The following is an 11,817-nucleotide window of genomic DNA, read 5'->3' as shown; positions in this document are numbered from 1 at the left end:
CGCAACAAGCAAGCTGCTCGCCATCGCTGGGCGCAGCGCTCGTCGCACGTCGCAACAAGCACGCTGCACGCCATCGCTGGGCGCAGCGCTCGTCGCACGTCGCAACAAGCACGCTGCACGCCATCGCTGGGCGCAGCGCTCGTCGCACGTCGCAACATGCGCTTGATGCGCGCGAGGCTCCGTGCGCTTGATGCGCGCGAGGCTCCGTGCGCTTGCGCGAGGCAGTGCGCGCTGTGGCGCAGCACGCTTGCTGCCCACACGCGACTGCTCGCTCCTTGCTCTCGCCCTTGCCCATGCGCCCATTGCTCACAGCCCACGACACAAGGCAGGGCTGCTGCCTTGTGCTCGTGCACCATGCCCTTGCTCGCTGCATTAGTACCGCATGGGCGACGAGCTCCCTTGCTCGTCGTCGCATGCCCGCACTATACAACACCCCTTAAGGGTAACACGTAGCGTCCATTGCTTTGTGCGTGTAAGTTATATGAGCGAATCGCATAAAAATTAAAAATTTATATTCAAAATTAATGACAAATTAATAAATAATATTAATTTCATAATTTTAGGGCGAAAAATCGAAAATTTATTATTTAATTGATTTCCGATTAACATGGATTCAAGTCTAGGTCATAAAAATTTAAAATTTAACATAAATTTACAATTTTTATGGTGGTTTTTAATCATTGGTATCTAATTAAATTATAACTAATTATGAAAATCAAATTAATTCTAAATTATTCCAATTTTCAACAAATTAATCATAATTACAAATTAGATTGCATAAATAACAAGGCTAGGCATTCAAACTTGTTAAACATATACAGTAGGTCAATAAAAAATTCAAGATTTATCAACAAGAATTGCAAATATTTAATTTAACATCTTAAATTTACGAAATTTTGCATTCGAAAAACTAAAACCTCCGAAATTTCATAGTTAGGCTTCGAATTTGAGAATTCTGGGTTCGGCCGAAAATAATTATTTTTGTCAAAATTTTAGAATGCCTTTTACATGCGGAATTGACACAAAAATCACTCGATTTGGATGAGTAACGAAGAAACTGCCGAAAAACTGCGTACGTATAATTAAATAAACGAATTTGCAATTAATTAACAATTACGAAAATTAATCACCCCTTTTTAATTCTTGCAAATTTGTAATATTTAACAACGTTTATGCAATTTAGATTATGAAAATAATAAGAGGCTCGTGATACCACTGTTAGGTTATGATACATATGACAATTCATAAATCATGCGGAAAAACCATAAAGCCAGGAAAGCATATTATATTCACATAATCATTTAGCATAGAATTGATGCATACATGTTGTAGCGTGCCTTCCCTAGCTGCGCCCGAACCGAACAAGAACAAGTCTTTAGGACTCCAAATGTCGTCCCTCCGTAGATAGTCCACAGTACGTCCGGATCCGCCTCAAGTTAGACCAACTAGAATCGCCCTTAAGGTTACTAGGAATTTCGGCTAGTGTTTGCAAGTGTATGGTTAATTTTATTTCAAAAACTTACCCTTTGAATACTTCAATCGCAACTGCAAATAATGACCCTAGGCCCTTATTTATAGAGGTATGGAAAAGGAACTGGAATCCTATTAGGATACTAATTAGTTAAACTAGAATCCTAGTAGGACTCTAACTAATTAATTTTATCCTTTTAGGATTAGGAATTTAATCATCAAACAAATCCTACACAATTTAGGTTTCGTATGTGAACACAAACTCTACACGAGCATGACCCACGAGCGTGCAGGCCATGCCCGCGCACAGCCCACACGGCCGCTCAGCCCACGCGAGCCGCAAGCCCACGCGAGCAGCAGCACAGCTCGCAACCCATTGCTGCGCGCGCTGCCATGGCCTGCTGGTCCTGGCCTTGCGCTGGGCCTGGGGTGGCCTTGGCTGTTCGTGTGGCGCGCTTGGCTTGCTGGGCGATGGCCTGGCTTCGTGCTGGGCCCTCGTCCGGCAGGCCTCGTCCGATGCTTATTCGTACGATACGCTTCCGATTAAATTCCCGGTTCCGGAATTCATTTCCGATATGAACAATATTTAATATTTCCGATTTCGGAATCAATTTCCGTTTCGAACAAATATTTAATATTTCCGTTTCCGGAATTATTTTCCGATTCCGATAATATTTCCGATTCTGACAATATTTCCGTTTCCGGCAATATTTCCGATTCCGGCAATATTTCCATTTCCGATAATATTTTCCGATACGTACCATGTTTCCGTTTCCGGCAACATCTACGACTTGGATAATATTTATATTTCCGATACGATCCATCTTTCCGTTTCCGGCAATATCATCGTTTCCGGAGTATTAATTTCTTGCTTGTGACGATCTCAGCTCCCACTGAAACCAAGATCCGTCGATTCCGAATATCCATAGATAGAGTATTTAATGCCATTAAGTACTTGATCCGTTTACGTACTATTTGTGTGACCCTACGGGTTCAGTCAAGAGTAAGCTGTGGATTAATATCATTAATTCCACTTGAACTTAAGCGGCCTCTAGCTAGGCATTCAGCTCACTTGATCTCACTGAATTATTAACTTGTTAATTAATACTGAACCGCACTTATTAGACTTAACATAGAATGCATACTTGGACCAAGGGCATTATTTCCTTCACTTGGCCCGAAATCATGAGAGCCATGGCTCAATGGGCGGATGCCCCATGGGTACATGCATGACCGAGAATCGTAACCTGTGAACATATACCGCCAAACGGACTAGGTCTTTCACTTTTATTTATCATGTTTCGTTTAATTTTACATTTTAGCCTTTAGATCTTGAGATCATGATAAAACATCATTTAGATCCTGGGATCAATAAAATATCAACTCTTTCATGGCATTGCATAAAATCATTTCTTTCATGGTTTCTTATAAACATAATTTTATAAGAATTTCAATCAATCATATTATAATAAATAAATCAATCAAATCATATTTCATTTCCCGCAATTCATAAAACATGTCAAAATATTCAATTCGTAAATAAATCCTAACACTGTAATTTCATAAACGCATTTATAAGGGAATTGCGGGTACTAGCAATAGCCGTTACCTTGATTCCGCGATTTTGCTAAGGGATTTTCGTTGGTTCGTTCGTCCTGAGCTCCGAGTCCAATTTCTTTCAAAATATTAAATAATTGAATTAGTACTAGATCGAAAAATAATTTAAAATCAACATTTTATAAATAATAATTTTTATAATAATGGTTTTATTAATATAATTTCATAATTTAATGAAAATAGATTTAAACGAAATTTTTATCAAATTATATTTATGTAAATCGATTTACATAAAAATAATATACAAATTCGGTTTTGTGTTAAGTAAAGCTTAGAAAGTTATTTTATTAAATTCGATAATTAAACCTGAAAAATATTAAATAATTTTATTAGTAAATATTTATATCATAGAAATAAATTAAAACATGAAACTAATAAATTAGGAAAATCTGAAATCATAAGTGGGTTTCTTACCCAAAAGCCCAAATCAATTTGGCCCAATTTTATTTTGTGGGTTTTAAGGGGAATAAAGATCAAAACCAAAAATTATTTTTGGTTTTGGCTGGGAACAGACGCGAACGAACAGGGGAGGGGGAAAGAAAACGGTCGAGGAGGAGGGAAGAGGAAAGAGGAAAGGGGGTTGGCTGGGGTGGCTCGACGATGAGGGCGACGGTGATGGCGGTGGTTTGGTGGCGGCGGAGCGGCGAGGGGGCGAGAAAATGAAGCGCGAAGGAGAGGAGAAACAGGGGAGATTTGCGTGGTGTTTTGCGGTGGTCCTGGGCGGAGGTAGGGGATGGATCACCGGTGAAAGTGGGCGGCGGAGGTTAGGGTGCAGGGTGGTGATAGTGTGCGGTGGTGGAGTGTGATGGGGGTGGTGCGGCGAGGCGCTGAGAGGGGAAGAAATAGGGGAGGGGGTGGGGGACGCGTGCGGGGAAGGGAGAGGATGAGGGAGGTGTGGTGGTCGAAGGTGATTGTTGTGGTGGTGGTGGTCGAAGGTGGTTCGCTGTGGTGGTGGTGGTCGAAGGTGGTTTTGCTGTGGTGGTGGTGTTTCAAATCAGGAAAGAGAAGTGAGTGAAATTGATTTTGGGTTTCTTGGTGATTCAATCTATTTTCTGAATTGAGATGGGTTTTGTAAATGAAGAAGAAGAGAAAGAAAACTTGGAGTTTGCCATTTACGTGGCTCAATTTCAGGGAGAATGAGAAGGAGAGGAGAAGTTAACTTCTTCCTCTTCTGGTTCACGTGAAAAGCAGGAAAAGGAGAAAGAAAAATGGAGTTTTGTTTCTTTAGGGCATTTTGGTCATTTCACAAGATTAGGCCAAAATTCTGAAATTTGTTGCTATTTTTGGAAACTACTAAAAATAGAAATGTTTAGTTAAAATAATTCTTAATAAAAATATTGTTAACGAAAAATAAATAAATTTTCGTTTATAAATTTATCGTTTAAAATAAATCGTAAAAACGTTTAAATTAACGGAATTCGATAATTCGTAATTATTTAAAACGAAATCAAGCTAATAAATATTTTTAATTTTAATAAATCAAGTTTAAAAATTTTGGGGTATTACACTGTAGTACGTTCATCATCTTCCTCGTCGTGATGAAGAACTCGACGCTTCTTCTTTAATGGAGCTTTTTTATTTTGCTGAACAGTTGCTTGATTTTTTTCCTCTTCTTCCTCTCTGCTCGAGTTCTGCAAGTCTACACAATAATCCTTAACTCTACGATTTGTGGCAACATGAAAGACAACAAAACGATTGTCACTGGTGGAGGAACAAAGAAAAAGTTGGTGGTTCCACGCTTAATTGGATCGAGGTTGGTTACACTAATTAAATTATTATTATTAAGTAATTGCTAATTTCGAAACGCATGTTGTTGAATTGAATATTGGTTGTTAACCTAAAAATCGAATCTTTAAACTTTATATTACTTTATGTTGATTAAAAATCATGAAAATAATAGTAATTGCTGTGTGTTGTTAATTAATTACTAGTTCTTTTCACAGGGTTGTGGAAAAACCAGTCCCTGCCTTTGTTGGTTTGCGCTTGTATTCTGGTGGAAATTTCTACATTAGGAACTCCAATGCATTTTGGTTAGGAGGGGGAGTGATTGTAGAGGGTGAAATAAGCAGTAGAACATTTACAATTAGTCTCTTGAATCAGTTTGTGATGAACAAGTTAAAGGTTAGTGTAGGAGAGTATAAAATCTGGTAAAAGAAGTACGGGAAGAATCTTACCACTGGGAGGAAGGTGATGATTGATGAGAGTGCCATAGAAGATTTGGTTAAAAGCATTGATAAGGCTGATATTGTGAGAGTGTATGTTGTTTTTGAAGGTGATGGCTGGCAAAATATGTTAAAATTGGGTGTGGATAATGTGGGGCCTAAGAAATCTCACTCATTATTGGTAGCTAGTCATAAACCACCCATTGTTAATGCCCTTGCTTTATGCCAACCATATATCCCAATCCCTTCCCCAAAAGACCCTTCAACCTCTCTCTTTGTTGAACAAGAAAAGTACAGGGCAGCAACTACTTCTGCCACAAAATATAATATCCATAAAGCTACTTTGCCCTAGAACACAGCAGCACCCACTGAAAAACAACAGCAAAAGCTTCCTGTGAGGAGGAAGTTGTCCACTGCTCCTTCTTGCCTTGTTGACACGGTTGCAAAGAAGTATGTCATTTCCGGAGAAGAGTTTTGTAACAAAGACACAATGCCTACAACTTGCAGTAAAGGAAAGGGGGTTGTTACATCTTCCAAAACCGGCAAGAACAAGAGAAAGAATATGTGGGAGGGTAGATATACGGTTTATGATGATGAGGATGATGACGAGGGAATTAGTCCAAGTTATAACCATGTTGTAGAAGAAAAAGAGAGTGATTCAAAGCGTCCATTGCAAGAAGAGGACATTGAAGACGGAATTTTTGATGATTTATTTTCTGGTGGCTTAGAGAATATACTCGAGGGATGTAGGTGGTGTAGAGGTAGTCCCAACAGTGACTAGAAGTGAAGCTAGACTTGATGAGGATCTGAGAGAGGGGTTTAACCTAGATGTTGAGGTCGAATATGATTCAGAGGACCCTGGAAGCCTAGATGGATCAAATGGGGAGGTAGATCAAAGCCCTGTGTTCAATGCAGAAACTGATTTCGACCATCCAATTAGGTTGAGGGTGGGGTTGAAGTTTCCTTCCGTTCAGGTATTCATAAGAGCTTTGAGGGATCATGCTATTGAAAATAATTATGACTATTATTTTCTACACAATGGCAAGGAAAGAGTACAAGCTTACTGTAAATATAGGTGTATGTGCCCTTGGGATCCTAAAAGGGCTAAGAGGAGTAAATGCACTTGTGGAAAGGTGCTTTGTAACTTTAAAGTGTTGGCAAAGAAGGTTAAGGTTGAGGAGTCCTTCCATATTAGAAGCTTGAGACTTAAACACACTTGTAGAACTGAAGTACGGAATAGAAAGGTGACTTCAGAACATTTAGCACACGGATACCTTGAGGATTGGAGATCTGACCCTGGTTGGCACCTTGTCAAAGGGTTTGGTGAGAGAGTCTTGAGAGAAACGGGTTCATTCTGTGAATACTACAAGTTATGGAAGGCTAGGGCAAGGTCAAAGTTGATGTTGTACGAGGATGGTGTTGAGCAATACAAGAGGGTTTGGGACTATGTGTAATAGCTCGTATTTTTATAATATTTATAAGTATATTTTATTATATTTATAAAGCATTTTACGATTTATTAACATTAAAATAATATTTAAATGTATTTTATTTAATGTAGTTTAATTAATTAGAATATTTATTATTTTAATTAATTACGAAACGAATTTAATTCTTGAGTCGGGAAATTAAATGAGTTGCAAATGATTTTTTAAGGCTTCAGGTTTTAAATGAAAAGTTCAATTTGTTTTATTAAACGAGCCCAATCAAAAGAATTTAATTCAAGTCCTAAGCTAGCCCAATCATTTAATTCCCTAAGCCCAATTCTAATTTCCTAAGCCTAGCCCATTAACAATAAGGAGCCTATAAATAGGACTCCTCATCATTAAATGAACCCCTAAAATTTCATAAAACCCTTTTTGGCTTGCTTGCACCCCACTCCTTCTCTCTCCTCTTTGCTCGGCACACCGCACGCCCGCACAGCAGTGTTCGTGCGCTCGTGCTACTCGGCCTCACGCCCAGAGCTGCGTGCCTCGCGCCCTTTGCTCGCACGCTCCCTCTTTTCCTATCTCCCTCACGCACAGCGCGTCCCTGCTTCACTCGCCTTCCCTCGCGCACAGCGTGCGCCCCTGCTGCCCTCGTCCCCTCGTCGCAGCGCGCGCCCCTGTTGCCTCGTCCCCTCGTCGCTGCACGCACACACACGTTCGTGTGTGTGTGTGTGTGTGTTGTTCGTGTTCGTTTTTCCAATCTCTTTTCGCCCAATCACAATTAATTCGTGGTTGTTCCGTGCTATAGGCCGGATTGGTATAATTCTCTTCTTCCTTACCTATTCTATTTAAATTCCGTATTTTAAATTATTATATTAATATTGTTTTGAGTAATTAAAATGCTGGGAACCGGTTATGAATACCGTGGTTTGAGGATTTGTGTGTTGTGATTCATTAGGTTGGTTTTAACTATTAAAGGATGAATTTTCAGATTTGTTTATTTATTAAAGCATTGATTTTTATGATAATAAACTAGTTTTATTGGGATTTTCAAGTTAGGGTTTTAACCTAGACCTAATGAGTCAATTGATTAGCATAATTAGGTGATGATTTTAATTATGATGATCAATTATATTTTCAGATTTGAATAAAAGTTTAAAGTGTCGATTTTTATTTATTTTAAAGGCGGAAAAAGTATGTTTTCGTACTAGGGATTGATTTTGCAAATTGAGACGACTTTATTATTGAAAAACGATTGAATTCTAAAGTTTAAAGGAGGTTTTAAATTTTATAAAGTTGCTGGAAATTTAATGAACATGGAAATAATTTAAGTTTCATTATTTTGATGATAGGAGGTGATTTCTAGTTGAGTGCTCGTTATTGCAAAGTGGCCCCTATGCTTAGGTATTCAAGGTACGTACAAGTCTAGGGCGACCACACCTTTTGTCAATGACATTACATGATTGTTGATGATGTGAATTACATTATGTGAATCATGTTTATTTTGGTGAACGAGCATGTGATTTGTGATGTTGGATTTATTTGGATTAATTGTTGAACAAGCATGTTGAAATTATTATGAGTATGGATTCCATTGTCAATCATGTTGTTCAATATTTATGCATGTATGGTTTATTTCACATGCAAGGGATGGATTATTTATTGGTATGCTATTGTACGGGATGTCTAGCATACTTTGAGCCAATTATTCGTACTTCGTTGTACCATTTATTTTACCACATGTGAAGGGTTAGCTCACGTAAGCCACCGCACATGTAGGGTTCAGTTGGGAATATTTTGTATGAAATGAATTAGGATTTGTCGTGCAAGGGCACAACCCTCATGTTAATGTGCATGATGTGGAGTCTCACTTTGGTGAGGAGGAACATGGTAGTAATATCACAAGTGTCTTGCCTTGTTGATCACAAGTCCTAAAGCAATTAAAATAAGATTGTTTTGGTTGTTGTTTATTAATTGTATGTATGCATGTTGTCGAGTCTTGAGTTCGCCTTTAATAAAATATTAATAAACGTAAAGTGCAACCAGAACAAGCTTCAAAACTCTTGCTTCAAAACTTCAAAGAACAACCAGAACAAGCTTCAAAACTTATTAATTGGAACGTATATACCTTGAGTATGAACAATGGGGGGAGTCTTGCCGGAAAGCTCGTACTCCTACTAATGATACGAGACGTTGTTTCATTTATATTATGCGCAGGAATTCCGTCGGTATGGCCTGACACTCGGTATGGCCCGATTTTATTATTATATATTTGGTGTATGGTTGGCTCCCATCACCTTTTCCCTTTGTGGATTATTCTTTTGGCCCGTTCGAAGCTTATTCTAATTAAATTATGAGTCAAGAGTCGAGTCAAGGGTCGAGTCTTGTATTCATGATTGATTGTTTATTATTATATGGCTTTTGCATGTTGATTAGCACTTAGTGAGTGATGCATGTTTTAGTTTCATTCACTCTATGCTTGTAAGTACTCAGCTTTTGCTGACTAAGTGCTTTGTGTGTTTCTGGTCATGGCCTTTGCCTTAATGACCCTATGATGATCCATCATTTGCACTTGCATTGTTGGGGAGTAGAATAATATAGCAGGTTGGTAGATCAAGTACGATCGAAATCATGTGGCTTGGGATGATTGAGAGAGTTGCATGCTTTCGTTCTTTGAAACTATTTTATTTAATACTTTAATTATGTTTGAATTTGTTGAACTTTATACTTTGGTTTTTGGGCCATCATGGTTCCAAATTGTAGGAGGCCTCAATATTTCATTAATTATGGTTTTTAAAAGTTAGTTGACATTTAATTTCGCTGCGTAATTCTGGTAATAGCCTTAACCGTTATCACGGTGGCGGTAATGCTTTCGTAATTCCTTTATTTTAAGTTGGAAAATGGTTTTATAAAAGCAAGGAATTATTAGGGTGTTACAAAGTGGTTATCAGAAGCTTTAGGTTATCACTCAGAAAGTGGTATACTAGAGCTTAGTTTCATTCCTTCTTTGTAGTAAGCAATACTACAAAGTGGTAATCGGAGACTAATGCGGAACTTTAGGATTTTTAAATATTATTTTCCTAAAGTCAAAACGTATTATTTTGAGTACTCAATATTTTAATGGTCAAATATCAATTATTTTGGGTCGTTTGAAATAAGTTGAAAAGTCGGATTATTATTTAATTAAATTAAATTTTTTCGAAATTTTTAATTATTTGAAATTTTCGAAATAAATTCGAATTATTTTTTTCGGATTTTCCTAAATATCCGAATTATTTCATTTTATTTTATTTATTTATTTATTTATTATTTATTCGAATATTTTTTTTTCCGAATTTACATTTTTTTTTCGGACCTTTTTTTTTCCGAAATTAATTTGTTTAATTAATTAATAATTTTTATTAATTTTCGATTTTAATTTAAATAATTTCAACAAAGTTAGGAGTTATTTCTTAATTAATTTCGAAAATTAATATTATTTTCCAGTGAGAAATGGGTAGACTAAGAAGGGCATATTAGTCTAAGAATGCATATTATGTGTCAATGTGATTTATTAAGTGCCATGTATATGTTCTAACCATGTTTTATCTTGCTTTATGTGATTAATTGCATCATATTTCATGTTGAGCATATATTTGTGCATTGAAATTGTATGGCTCCACGAATTATTTATTGTATCCTTTGGGGTTGAAATTTCTATGGAAACGCGTTAGTAAGACTCTTGATTTGTGAATTTTCAGGAATTAAGGATGCTACCTTCTAAGTTCACCAGTCTAGGATACTTAGAGAAGATGGATAATGAGACTCCTCGCACGTATGTTCAGAAGATCGTGTTTGCTTGTGACTATTTGGCTTCGACCAAGAATATGCCCCACCTTAGGCACAAAGATATGATGGCTAGTATGCTTGTACATTGTTTACTCCATAAGAACCCTTACATAGACCTCAAGAACAAGTCCAGTGACATGCATTTTGGTGATGGTACCCCTAATTGGTACAAATATGGGACTAGTGATGGTAGGTGGAAGTATGACTCTGAGGTTCTTGCTACTATCTTAGAGGTTACAGAAAATAGCTATGAGGATGGGAAGTATTCTGCGGGTCTAGGTATGGGCTATGGAGGAGTAGAAAGTGATGGTGAGGATGGCATGATCCATGACGAGCCAACTAGTGAGGTTGAGGAGGATAGTGATGATGATGTAGTAGAGATTGAAAATCCTAACCCTATAGTTCCTGAACCCACTATTGAGATATCCAGTGGATCTGAAGATGAGTTTGAAGAGAATAATGTGGTTGATAGTGAGCCACAGCAAAATGATGAGGCTATGGATGAAGACTCAGATCCGGAAGAAGACTTGGATGATCCTAATGATCAAGACTTTACTCCAGAGCAATACAAAGAAAGAAATGATCGTCGTGATGACGTTAGTCTCTAGAGAAATGTAATCCTTAGTTTTATTTTTTTTCGTTGATTAATAAAGTGGCAAAGCTACTATTTATGGTTTTAGTTTTTTTATAGTTGGAGAATAAATGCTATGGCATTGGTGGATGTAAGACTTATTCATTGGAGTTTTAATAAAAGAATAGAATTTCCTTTTCGTTATCCTTTAAGTTAATTCTCAATTCTAAGTCTTGTGGGTATCGCAAAGGGATTATTTGTTATTTCTTCAATGAAATTTTATGTGCAAGGTGGTTTAGTAGCAACCATCTAAATTTACTTGCATCGAATAGTGGGGTGAGAAGGCCCAAGAATGGCGCCAACTCTTCCCCTAGGTTGCGCGTAAATGTGTTCTTGTTGTGAGTAGGTTCGTTGTCGAACTAGTGCCTTAGTGATGTCATGTCCAACCAATATTAAAGTTAGCCTTTTTATTTATTCAGGAGAAGGGATATGGCTAGCCAAGAGATTTTTGAAGTGGTTAGACAACTAGCCGAGGTAGTTCGAGACCTAGCTCAAACCAGAGCCAACCCAATGCATGATCCGGCTGGGGAAATATTTAAGAAAATAGCTCAAAGCAAGCCTCCACTCTATAGCGGAGATATTGAACCCAGTGTGCTTGAGAACTGGTTGAGAGAGTTTGATAAACTCATTGTAGCTGTGAATTATCCCGAAAACCTTAGGGTGAATAGTGCTGTGTACTACC

The sequence above is a fragment of the Spinacia oleracea genome, chromosome 2 (genome assembly GCF_020520425.1).
Source record: "Spinacia oleracea cultivar Varoflay chromosome 2, BTI_SOV_V1, whole genome shotgun sequence".
Taxonomy (NCBI): domain Eukaryota; kingdom Viridiplantae; phylum Streptophyta; class Magnoliopsida; order Caryophyllales; family Amaranthaceae; genus Spinacia; species Spinacia oleracea.
Note: the sequence above shows the minus strand (reverse complement) of the source record.